Source organism: Nicotiana attenuata, chromosome 3 (assembly GCF_001879085.1).
Source record: "Nicotiana attenuata strain UT chromosome 3, NIATTr2, whole genome shotgun sequence".
In the NCBI taxonomy this organism is placed as follows: Eukaryota; Viridiplantae; Streptophyta; class Magnoliopsida; order Solanales; family Solanaceae; genus Nicotiana; species Nicotiana attenuata.
In genome coordinates this window covers 12,588,913-12,603,164 of record NC_031991.1, presented here as the reverse complement: position 1 = coordinate 12,603,164, position 14,252 = coordinate 12,588,913, and positions in this window count along the sequence as shown.

Below are 14,252 nucleotides of genomic sequence, written 5' to 3'. Positions count from 1 at the left end.
CAAATACACCTGGATAGCCCAGGCCTTCGACCCATAATAACTCCAAGACTCACTTTCATAGGTACACAATGATCAGTGGTGAATGATTCACCCATAGCACATAGAACCCAGATCTCTAGTGTGTCAAAGTTCCCAAGGGCTTCAAGAGCCCAGGGCAATGCTCACACTAAAGAACAAATACTCAGAAACAGTTTAAAGGAGATTGGAAACCAAACCCCCAGTGTGTCAGAGTTCACAAGAGTCTCACATGAACCCCGAGCAGTGCTCACACTGAGGAGGTGAAGGAGAGAACCTAAAGGATCTAAGAATAAGAGTTCAAGGCAAAAACACATAAGGATACAGTGGTAAAGGACATATTTTAAAACAGGTTTGATTTTAGGAAAAAACCAGCATAACAGAGTTCTAAAACACAGAATACATATAGGCAGAATTGTATTAAGACAAATTGGCAAGGTTTGCAAAGTTGTTTATGCACAGATGCATAGTACTTGATAAGTTAAAGCCTGAACGGCCTAATTAGGCTAAGTGTACATGCTAACATTTTTAGGACGGGTTGTGTTTACTCACCATCAACATTCAGACATAGTATGAAAATATGAGCTTTTTACCCAAGAGTCACAAAGTCATATGGAATCAAATGAATTAAAGACATGCTAAAAGACAGGTTATCAGGATACATGAGTGACAGAACAGGGGTCCAACATTGATCACACATATCAAGACAAACTCCATAAAAAGATCAGAAATAGGTGAACTAACAAGTATTCTAGTCTTACCCTAAGAGGTTATTAGAAATTCAAGGCAAGTGCAGAACTAACGAAACTGCATACAGGAGACAGATTAGAAGGTATTAAGATAAAAACTTAAGAGGATTCATACTATTCAAAACAAGCAGTTTCAGAACTAACAGTGTTAATTAGAGAATTAAAAGGGCTCAATAAAACATGCAACTGACAGAATCATGCTCGAGAAAATAAGCCTTAAACACACAGAATCATGCTTGAGAAAATAAGCCTTAAACACACAGAATCATGCTTTAGAAAAAGACACTTTAAACACATAGAATCATGGACACAAGTCACAGATACATAAGAATAAAAATGGCGAAGGTACAGTAACTCACTAGTTAGGCGAGAAAAGCAAGAATAACACACAATAGTCGAGAACCCAGAATATTTGGCCTTGGCTTTCAGCCGGCCAAAACCAGAGATAGAACGAAACGGCAAAGAAAACACAAACAGATCTTAAGTTTTTTAGTGAAATTATAGTGATTTTTTTCGGTCTGTTCTAAAGGGGAAAGGGGAGGGGTTTATATAGTGATAAAACCGGATGCTCAAACAAGGAAAGTAATTGATTAAACATAGGTAAGGAAAGAAATCGAGTAAACACAGACGAAGAAAGGGGAAAATCTCGCATGCCAGTCAGTAAAACAGACAGAAAAGGAAAAGTATCAAACTCCATACCCTAGTTAGGGTTTTAAACTTGAAATCGGATAACTGGTATGAAGGATCCAGTTCATCTCACGTGTATGGATGGAATATCACACAAATCTTCGAGATTGAGCTGATTCTCGTCCGATATAGAAATGGTATTTGCCAAAATTAGGCAAATACCTAAGTAATACCGAAAATTGAGTTACCAGTACCAAGGAAACCAAATATGGTAAGCGAATAATAGTGAAATCCGATTATCAACGGGATTTGAAGAGAGGATTTCGGGTGTAACGACTAGGGTTTGACAGAGGCGAAGAGGGTCTTGAGAGAGTTTGAGGGCGGCGGTCTTTGAGAAGTGAGGATTAGGGTAGAGAGGAGGGACATAAGGGAAAGGGGGCATTAGCTGTGGGCCGTTGATCATTTTTGATCAACGGCCAGGATTTAGGCGGATTGGGGTTGGGTTTAATGAATGGGTATGGGTAATTGGGTAAAGGGTAGTGGGTTGTTTGATTTGGGCTAGCGGACTGGGCTAGGATTTAAGTAGTTGGGCTGGGTAATTGGGCTGGTTTGGGTAGCCGAGGTCCGAAAATAGGAGGAATTTGGGGCTGTTAACTAAATACGCATTTTTAATTAATAAATAATTTGTAAAAATGATAAATAAAATAGCAAAAATATCATCTGTGCGTAAAAATAATTAATGAAAATAATTCAACCTTATAAAAATATAAAAGCTATTTTTTGCAAAAATAAAGTAGTTATAAGTATATAGGGCTATTATTGCAAAATGTGCAATTTTAATTAAAAAATACGAATGTAATTATAAAAAATGCAATAAAAATATTTAAACACTATGTGGGCATAAATGATGAATTTAGATGATTAAATCATCATAGAAATAATATGAAGGATAATTATCGGATATTTGTACAATAAAAATACAGAAATAAATTAATTTAAAGCCTTTAAAATTACAGAATTTTTTTAAAAAATACGTGTGCACGTTTGTAAATCCAATGATAATGCATGTGAACTATTTTGAAGGTATATATGCATATTTGAAATATATGCGGGAAAAATTTGGTATCAACATGGACTTCTAGGAGATGAGTGATAACCATACCATAAGGAAGACTAGTGGAGTCATCATCACTTTCAATCATAAAATTTGACCCAGGAGGACAGTTTTATTTTAAGCTTGGTGACCAGATGATAAACAAGAAAGGTATCCCGTTGAGAGAAAGTGGAGAATGAATCAGTGCAAGTGAGAAGGGTTGTTGCTACAATGTGAGCGAAAACCCGAGTTTCAATTCTAACTGGTTAGGAAGGGAACAGGAGGGAGACTCGGCTATGCAACTCTTTGCTTGATCAAAGGTAATTTTAAAGTCTTCAGGCCAACTATTTTTGAAAAGCATGGGAAAACTAGAACATTTATATTGATAAATTGAGTTAAACAGGGTACACTCTAGAACAATGTGCTTCCCTAGAACTAAAGATTCCTACTTATCTGGCTTGTTAGAACGGAGATTAGCATAAAACATCCTAACTAGAGATTCATAGACTTAAGGAGGCAGTAAAGAAAGGAAATTTGACCAACCTTGGAATTCGAGAAATTCTTTTACCTTACAGTTGAGGGCTTCCATGTCATTCAGATCGCACTCTGGCATGGGCAATGGGCTTCTCTTTGTCTAACTCTAGAGAGCTTGAGAGGTCTATTTTGGATTTCTTAGGGGTGAAAGATTCAGGAGGTTCTTCTATGGGTTATTTTTCAAGGGCTTGCTCGTTCATACGGGGAGTATAATCAGATGGCTCTGCCTGTGAGGAGGCAAATCTTCAGAATGATCGGAACCTAAAAATCTACAGGTTTTGGGGGCCAAGTAGAGGGTTTTGGCCTGGAACGAGTAGAGGCAGAGGGATTTTTTGAGTGTTTCTCCATTGAAGTGTTTAGGAGAAGGGTTTCTGGGGGATAGGACCGATGAATGAAGAAGGGGAGTGATTGAGAGGGTTAAAAAGAAGAGATTTTACGGTTGAGTAACGAAAAGGAAAAGGCGTCAGTGAAAGGACATGATGATTGATTTTCCTTCCTAGAAAGTTATAACTAATGGGAAAAAAGAGGGACAACAGAGGCGCACAATTAATGAACTCTTTCACACAAAAGGAGATATTAGACATAAAAAGAATTAAAATTAACACATAAGTCCTAATTTTTGAGATTAAGTGAAACAATGCCAAGTAATTCTCTTAAAGTACAGAATCTATCTTCAAGTAAGGGTTTTCTAAAACTATCTGCTAATTAATCAATAGTTCTAACAATAGATAATTCTATATCTCCCTTAATGACATGATCTCTAATGAAGTAAAGCTTAATATCTATATGCTTATCTCTAGAATAATGTACAAGATTTTTTTAAATGCATATAGCACTAGAATTATCACAAAATATTTGAATAGGTTTAAAAGATAATTCACAGTCACCCAGTTGATGAGACATCCAGAGTAATTGTGTTGATGAGACATCCAGAGTAATTGTGCACAACACTGTCCTATGGAAATATACTCCGCCTCGGTTATGGACAGTGCAAATAAGCTTTATTTCTTGTTGTTCCAGGATATTAATGCCTTTTCCAGTAATTGACATGTTCCACTGGTGCTTTTCCTATCTTCTTTATCCCATGCAAGATCAGCATCTTAAAAACCTTCAAGCTTAAAACTGTTAGATCGTGTATACCATAGTCCATAAGAAATAGTTCCCATGAGATAACGAATTATCTACTTTACTGCTGTCAGATGTGATTCCTTAGGAGCTAACTGAACCTGACACACTTACACATATTGAACATGATATCTAGTCGACTAGCAGTTAATTAAAGTAAAGAGTCAATCATCCCATGATATTTTGTTTCATCCACTGAATTTCCCTTCTCATATTTGTCAAGACTTGTTGAATGACTCATTGGTGTACCAATTGCTTTAGCATTGCTCATGTCGAATTTTTGAATCAACTCCTTTGTGTACTTGGTCTAACAATAAAAGTTCCCTTCTCAGATTGTTGAATTTGAAGTCCAAGGAAAACTGTGATGTTATCCTATCATACTCATTTTGAACTCACTCTTCAAACAATATTTTGATAAATAACGTAGTATCTACTTTACTCTTGTGAATCCATGATCAATTAGAATTGAACTAAGCCTTTCATACCACGCTCGAGGAGCTTGTTTGAGTCCATACAAGGCTTTAGTCAACTTATACACATGGTAAGGAAATTGTGAGTTTTCAAAATCAGGAGGTTGTTTTACATATACCTCCGCATTAATAAAGCCATTTAAGAAAGCACTTTTAACATCCATTTGAAATAGTTTAAAACCTTTAAAGTATGAATATGCAAGAAAGAATACGAATTGATTCTAATCGGGCTACCGGAGCAAAGGTTTCATTATAGTCAACTCCTTCTTGCTATGAATGCCTTGAGGTACTAATTTGGCTTTATTTCTGACTACCTTTCCATCCTCATTTAACTAGTTTCTGAACACCCATTTGGTTCCAACAATAGTAGCATTTGCTGGCCTAGGTAACAGTTCCTAGACTTGATTTTTGTCGAATTGATCAAGTTCATCCTGCATAACTTGTACCCAGCTGGAGTCTTTTAAGGATTCACCAATCTTCTTTGGCTCGATTTGAGAAATGAGTGCGATGTTTTCCTTCTTCTTGAGAGCTCCCCTGGTTTTCATTCCTTCGTTTGGATCCCTTATGATAAATTTTTTAGGATATTCTAGTTCTCTTCTCCATTCATTTGGTCGTGTTCCAACTACAGGAGTAGTTGACTCCTTTTGTGGTTCAATATGGTTACTAACAGGTTCACTAGTTGACTCTTTGACTATGTCTGTACTATCAGTCGACTTTTGTAACTTGTTGACTGACATCTTCATCACCTGCAATGATTTCGTTCTTGGCCATAGTGTTATTGTCATAAAATATAACATGCACTGATTCTTCTACAGATAAAGTATATTTTTTATCAACTCTAAAAGATTTACTGATAATAGAATAACCAAGAAAAATACCTTTGTCACTTCTTGGATCAAATTTTTCAAGGTTGTCCTTACCATGGTTGTGGATGAAACACTTACTTCCGAACGGATGAAAGTAGCCTGTATTAGGCCTTTTACCTTTCCATAATTCATATAGATTCTTCTTCAGGATGGGTCTTATGAGACATCTGTTGAGGGCATGACATGTTGTGCTTACTACTTCTGCCCAAAAGTGATTTGGCAATGAATGTTCTAATATCATTGTTCTGGCCATGTCTTGCAGAGTTCTATTCTTATGTTCAACTACCCATTCAGTTGAGGTGATCTTGGGGATAAGAAATTGTGAGTATATCCTTGATCGTTGCAGAATTCTTCAAAGGCTCTTCTTTCAAATTCTCCTCCGTGGTCACTTTGTATGGTTGAGATGAGATAGACCCTTTCTCTTTCAATTCTTTTGTAGAAAATCTCAAAAAATTTCAAAGCTTCATCTTTTTTCTGGCAGAATGATTTTACCTGACTCATCTTCAATGCACATCCTGTTTTCTTGAATTTAACTTCATATCCAGAATCACATAGTTGACTTATGCACAAGAGCTTGTAGTTGAGTCCATACACAAGGTATACTTCTTTAAAATCACAGTTATTGCTAAATGGAACTGTGCCGGTACCAATGATCTTTCCTTTTGAATCATAACAAAATTTGACATTTTCTTATTTATTTTTGTGACTTCTTTGAACAAATTTTCGTCACCCGTCATGTGACTGAAACATGAACTATCTAAATACCATTTCTCTTTACGATCCTTTCTTTGGTGTTCCTGTAAAATAGAATTGTCACCTTCTTTTAGATATCCAAGGTTGCTTGGATCCTTGTTGGTAAGTTCTACTAGGATCAGGAGTATTTTTAGGTTTCCAAATCCATGAAACACTAGATTTACTAAATCTACAGAAGAAATATTTATGTCTAGCCTTGTTACAGTAATGGCACACAGGGGTTGATCCATTTTTTGATCTACCACTTGTATTAGTACTTGTGGACTCAGTTCTAACAGGTCTTTTTCCAGTTGACTTGTAAGTCACTTTGTTAGACTTGACGGAACTGCGACTTGTGGATTTGCGCATGCCATTAAGTTGCATTTACAATTACTGAGCCTCATCTTGAAGAAAGTCTCTACGGATTTCACAGACTTCAAGTTTGAGTTCCCAGTCCTTCTTTTCCCTATTGAGTCTCTTTAATTTATTTAACATTTTTTGAGACTCCTTTAGGGTAAGGCCAGGAATATCCTGCAATTCTTTACATCTATCACAATTATAGGGTCTTACTTCACTTGTTTCACCTCGTGTCATGTAGCAATTTTCAGCATCTTCTTTGCATTCATTGTTTGATGCATCTTCATCGGTCCAGCAACCAGAGTATTTGTTCATATCATTTTCCAAAATAGTTATGAAACACAGGTTTGCTATTTCCTCATGTTCTGAGCTATCTTCATCACTCCAGCTTCCAAATGATTTGTTTTTATTTTAACCCTCTAGAGACTTTTCTTTTAAGATCCGGGCATCCAGCTTGAACATGACCATACCTTCCACATTCAAAAACACTTTCCATCATTTTTGTCTTGTTCATTGTATTGTATGTTCTTCTAGATGACATCCTTCCCTTTTTTGTGTTTCTATATCTTCTCATCAGTCCATTCATGTTTCTCGACACCATGGCAATTTCTTCTTCAAGAGCTTCTGCATCATCATCAATAACGTTCTCGGGTCCTTCTATTATGGTTTTGAAGGCGATTGTACTTTTATTAGACTCACTAAATTCTTCGTAATCAACTTCCCACATATTTTGAATAACAATTGGTGATATTTTTACTAACTATAACTGAGTAAATTTAAGTAAACTAAAAGCTAACTATGACTGAGTTGTAAACAGATAAGAGAAGGATCTAAGGTTGTGATTTCTCCTGTTGATGGAATCCCGTCCTGTTATGTTTGGCATAGAATTGCCTAATCGTCTCTATCGATCATGAGCACTCTTACTACCGTAAATCTCTCCCGAGTAATTATGACAATTTACTAGACGCACTCTCCCGAGTTACGCTAGTTGGCTTTTATTACAGCTCACTTTAGATCACACCCAAGGTTTCGTTATCCCTAATCCCACCTTTAAACCCTCGGTTATTGATTCCTCATATACTTTGGGAGTGGTGTTGTTCAACAACTACCTAAATATGCACTATCTCCCGAGTAATACATACTAAATAGGCACAGCTAATTGAGGATCCTATCAATTAACTACAACAAGAACGTAGTTGAACAAATAGAGATTAAACTGGCAAACTATATTAACACAACAAGAAGTTAATCCCTCAACAGGTTCCATCAAAACCCTAGACTAAATAATTAGCTACTCATAATCGTATTCATACTAACAACAGCAAAATTCATCATGAATGATAGATACAAAAGGAAGAAAGATAGAACTCGATGTCGAATTATCCTCCTTGCCTCTAGCCTCTTCTTGCCTTCACAAAATCTATAAAAACCTTGATAATGTCTTTTTGGGCGAGCTGGCCCTCTTACAGGTTAAGTGGAATTACCCCCGGACTTCCAAATTTGCCCCTGAAATTTCTGCGCTCCAACCTGACTAGCGTGGCCACGCTCGAACCGCGCTAGTGGCCGCACATATCGCATAGTGTACTGTCCCGTTTTCCTGCTCTAGCGCGGTCGCGCTAAGGCCGCGCTTGGCCCGCGCTAGAGTGGGTTAACATTTTCTCTCTTCTTTTCTTCCTTCTTTCACACGTACTCAGCTCCGAGGGGCTTAGCTCTAAGCACTGTCCTAGGTCCTCATAAGCACAACTTGCTCTTGCAAAACATGAGATTCACAATTAGAGCCATTTTATCGTCATTGAACCTTCCTAGAACGATGAAGCATCGTCAAGTTGGGGCATAAACAGTCGCCAAACTACATGAATCTAGCCTATTATCAACACCCCACACTTAAATCATTGCTAGTCCCCGAGCAATCCACCATACTCTATAAAGGTTCCTTCACTAAGCTTTTCCCTAACGTATCACACCAAGAACATATCACCAAAGTTGCATCTAGTAGTGTAACATCTTTGCCTCAAGAGTCGACTCTCACGTGCCGTGCAATATTCATACTTACTCAAATTACTCTATACAGAGGTCAACACTTACCTTTCCTTCGTGAATCAAATGCCCTCACATCACACAAGAGAGTAGTTCTACAAATAATATTAAGAACAAATAGGAACTTAGATAGACAAAATTCGCTCACTCTCAGAAAGAAAATTCATATGCCACACAGATGCACCATAGGCTTGCCCGCAGTGTACTACTCTACTAATCGAGCCTACTCAGTCTAAGATCAATTAGGACTTCATTTGGTTGTAATGTAAGTTAAGGGACGGGTAGGATATATTTGGATATAGTGACTAACCTCCCTAAGCACTTTTAATACAATCACATTCGCATTCGTAACCATACTTATGTCAGACCAGGCATTCCACCACACTTCTATTTATAATACCCTAAACTCCATTAGGTGCAATTGTATCAAGTTACCACTTATCAAGTACTACATTTACTTATTCTTTTTTTTTTAAGTGGCGCTTATTCTTTTATTTTTCAAAATACTACACCTTTTCTCTATTTCATAAGTTCCACTCAAAAAACAAACCACCACCCCACACTTTAACTTTTGCATATTTCATAACCATTCAAGTGCTCATGGGAGGTAAAGGGTTCAAACAGATGGGCCATTCAAACAATTGGGTAAGGTTTGTAATGTGGTTGCCAAAGAAATGGGCTTATAGGCTCAACGGGGTTAACTACGATGTATCGCATTTAGGTGGGTCTACTTTATATATCTGGCTTAACAAAGAAATGCCTATATCACTTCTAAGACTGAATAAAGCTACTATTTCTCTTTGCAAACACACGGGGCAAGTTCTAGGCATCAAGTGCAGAGCACAGAATACAATACAACTCACACACACATGGCACATGACTCACTCCAGATTGGCTTATCAAGACACTCTCGTTTGAGTACTCAAGTCAGTTACAAACATACAATTTAAGGCACTCTACCAAGAATCAACCACTGAGACTAAGTGTCACACTCTAGTGTCTACTGTGTTCAGGTGTATCAACGCTAAGGGCTTCTCTTCCTATTTCAGCTCATCGCCCATAAGTACCAACTGAAAACTAGAAACAAAATAAACAAAAACTAACTACACCCGGTTCAAGCAAAACCCTTGGAAAAGAACCGTGGCCCAAAGAAAAACCAAGGGGGAGTTACTACACTACCTAAAACAAAAAAAATCTTTTTGGTATTTTCTTTAGACTAACTTCCCTTAAGAAAACTGTCTAGAAGATCCGTCATCAGGAAGAGTCCGACATATTTCTGTTTTTTTTTTCACGTCGACTTAGACCCTTAAGAACCCCGTCGAAAGAGATCCGTCGTCGGGACAAGTCGACTTATCTAATTTGACTGCTACTCAAAACCACAAAAACAATCAAGAAAAACAAAGAAAACATAAAACAATCAAGTTCTTACATATATACACATACATTGAAGTATCCCCCACCCCACACTTAAAAGGAAGACATGTCCTCATGGCATACAAAATAAAGAATAGTGAGGTAAAGGAACTTCCCTGATTGATCACTCTTGATCGGAGACCGTGTCCTGGTTCAGATTGCATGCACAACCTAGAGCTCGCAGCCAGCCCAATATTTTTTTCTCCGATTTAACCTGCTGGGTGACCATCGCAACAACGCGTGTACCTAAGTCGGCGACCGAGGTACGCAACCCTGCCACCTCCCGCTCTAAGGCTGTGAACCGGGTAACCCGAGTAGCCCCAGATGGTCCTGCAGCCTCTGCAATTTGCTCATGGGCCGGTGACTCGGCCCTTACTTCCTCTTGATCATCCTCCCCTTCCTCAAAGTCATCGGATTCAGCACTATCACCACCACCAGCTGCCACAGGCTCCTTCCCAGTAGTTACCTTATCAGCTCGGAACTTGGAGTCTTTTGGCACTATCCCATCCACATTCAAATTTTCCGGCACCCGAGCTGCCCAGCAAAGTCTAGTAACTAAGAAATGGAAGAATAACCCATACCTCTTCACCGAATAACGGGTAAACATCTCCTCGTGAATGAGCTTGGCCACGTTAAAGTTGTGACCATTTAAAAAGCACCAAATTAAAGCAGCTCGAGGAGCATTCACCTCCGTGGTGTTGGAAGACGGGATCGGGCGGTTGTTGATGACATACAACCAGCACTTCCCTTCAAAAGTGAGCGCCGCGGAATGAAACTTCTTCCCATACTTCATCCACACAATTTCCTTGCCGGGTACACAAATGGTTTCAAATAACATCTCCCACTGGGTGTATTTCCTCCCATACATTTCATAATAGTCGTCGTACTCCTCCACAAGTTCGTGCAGCTGGTATATCCTTCGAATAGCCTCAACAGACGCATCCACAGCCTTCCTGCGCACAGTTACTATGCCATTCACATGTTCTTTTACGTTGGCGTAGAGTTCACGGACAACCATCAAATTCCCGTCGTCCGGCTCTTCAAAGAAGATTTGTAGCCCCCGCTTGACCAGCTCACTATACAAGTTAGGGCAGCCCAGCTGGAGCGACCCTATATCTATGCCCCTTGTTGCGCCCCCTTTTTCCCTCTTTTTACGGGGAAGAAGGTCCGGGTTTTGGCATTCATGGGGGTAATAACTCATTTCCTTTTGGGAATTTGGTATTTGAAGAGTCGCCACCTAATGGATTTGTAAGGCCCCGAAAAATTTCGCTAAGCAAATTAGGATTTTGTGGTGCCACGTAGGCTAATTATAATGTGTTATGTGCTATGAACATGGTGGGCTTCAATTGGATTTGTTAAATAACTGTACAAGTCTTATGGTAAGTAAGTTGGGACCCAAGGAAAGGCCTAAGCCTAAGTCAAATTGGAAAATTTCATAATAGGCTAAGATTCCAAATGAGTTTGCACAAGTCCACACTTTGAACGAGCATATCTAAATATGTGTAAGGTTTTGTGTGATGAAAACCTATCATATGAAAGATCTTCGAGTCTATTTTCCAACGCTTCAAACTGTTCGTCATTTGGACATTCCTACACAAAGTTATGATCAAATTACCAAAGGCTGGAAACATTGCGATCATGTGTCAGATCTGCGATCGCATAACCACTATGCGGTCCGCATAACTGATCTGCGATCGCAAATCTGGTCGCAAACTAGACCAGTGTAGCCTAGTTTTGGGCAACGGGTTTCGCGACGCGTCTGCAGCCAGCATACCCATTCTGCGGTCCATTATGCGATTGCAGACCCCAATTCGGAGGGTTAATCTTCCTATTTTCATGACCCGACCCCATTTTAATATATAGGCTTTGGGGTTTCATTTGGGGCGATATTCTGATGATTTTAGAGAGAGTTAAGAGAATTTTAGAGAGAGAAGGAGGGAGCCTAACATTCTAACCATTCAATCTTCCATCAATCTTCAAGAATCAAGGAAACCAATCACAAGATCTTCATCTAAGAGGTAAGGTTCTATACACTAGACTTTAATTTCAAGTTTTGGGTATAAGATGGGATTATTAAGGTATTGCCTATAGGTTGGAATTGCCTTATAGGTTGGAATTGCCTTATCGGATCATTCAAAGGTTAGGGCAGGTGGCCTATAGGTTGGAATTGCCTCCCGAAATGTCATTAGTGCATCCGGTGTTCCATCTGTCCATGTTGAAGAAAGTGGTTGGAGATCCATCCGCCATCGTGCCAGTCGAAACTATCGAGGTTAATGAAGAGCTGTCGTATGAGGAAGTTCCGGTTGCCATTCTTGATAGACAAGTCCGTAAATTGAGAAATAAGGAAGTTGCCTCAGTTAACGTGTTGTGGCGAAGTCAACAAGTTGAGGAAGCTACGTGGGAAGCGGAGAAAGAGATGAAAGAGAAATATCCCCATCTATTTGATCAAGTCTAGAAGAAATTATGTGACCTTTCTATCTCTAAAACAACTACCATTGTGTCCAAGTTGATCCTTCCTAAATGCTAGTGAAGTCCCTCTAGTTGTGCAAGACTTATAGGTGTAGGGATTGTTTCAAGTCATGTAAACATTTCTTTGGTAAATGAAAGCCTTATAAAGACTCTTGTGTTAAGTAACCAAGTAATGGTTGTATAAGTTGGTAATGAATTACTTGTATGCTTGTAATGTGTTGAAATGGCTAAATTATGTGAAACTCATTGAAATAACTGATTCATAAGCAAAACGTATCAAGTGATCAAATGTGTGCAATTGTTAAAGTAGGAAATTATATGACAGTTTTAGGGATGGTTGTAATTCTGTTATGGTGATTGGAATTTGTGTTTCGGGGGCCCTCTGTCAGGTAGAGATGTCCAAATTACAAAGGAAACTCTGGCAAAATCTTTCTAAGAATATGGGAAATAGTGAAAAGTATAGGAATCTGCGTAACATGTTTTCAAAACCAACTGGTCTTTGAAATAATGAAAAGTTTGAAATAGGTCCTCATTCGGGGACGAATGATTTTAAGTGGGGGAGGATGTGAGGCCCCGTAAAATTTTTTGGCTCAAAACCTAGTATCTTGTGGTGTCGACTCCGAATATGTGTTAGGAATGCGTAGAATTCTTCACGGCTCGCAAGCTCGCCGCGGTTCGGACCCTTGGTATTGATCTAAGCTTGTAAAAAAAAATGAAAAGCATCAATTTTTCCAGAAAATGCCATTCTGCGGCCCAGAATGCGGTCGCAGATCTAGTATGCGGACCGCATTCCTACCGCAGAGTGAAACAGAAGAGTTGTCAAAATTAATGTTGAAAATGCGGTCTATTATGCGATCGCATATCCAATATGCGGACCGCATAATCGTCGCATAAGTTCCTCAAGGATTTGTGAAGGTCAGTTCTGCGGTGCACAATGCGATCGCATAACAGGAATGCGCACCGCATTCCTGTCGCAGACCCGAACAGATTCCTCAGAGTTTTGGGGGCACTTCTGCGGTCCAATCTGCGGACCGCATTTCGGTTCTGCGATTGCAGAATGCGACCGCAGATTTTGCTCGGGCTTCTATTTTTCTAAATTTTAAAACCCGACCCCTTTGAAATAAAACACCCATCCCCCTCATTCTTTAACGATCTTCTGCACAAAATAAGAGAGAGGAAGAGAGGGTCTTGAGAGAGAAAGTCATCTTCTCCTAAATTTGATTCTTCAAAACTATTTGGGCCGGGAAATTTCAAGCTTATCTTCATCCCCCTTTTCTTGCAGGTAAAATCCCTAACCCTTTTCGTTGAATTTCAGGTTTAAACTAGGGGGGGGGGAGTCTCATGCATTGGTTCTTGAAAATAATGGTTGAACTCATACATGCATGCCTTTCTATAACCTAAAATCTAGTAGGAGTAGTTGGGTGGGAGCAAAGACTTGTACAAAGAAGGGGCTGATAACCTTGATAAGTTTGAGAAGCATTTGTGAACCCCAATTCTAAGTTATGTGTATTAAATTGTGCACTAGATTGACGTTGCTAGATTATTTGGTGAATTGGAAATAGAAGTTAAAAGGGAATTCGGCTACAGGTATGTATGGCTAACTTTGATCTTTGTAAAATCACCTTGCTTGGTGTTCAATATTTGGTACGTGTTGTCTACGTGGGTTATTTGTGAAGTTAAACTCTTGCTAGTAATATGTGTTTACTTGTGTGAACCATTTGTGAATTCATGTAAATATTGTGCCTTAAACGTTGTTGGTTAAGAC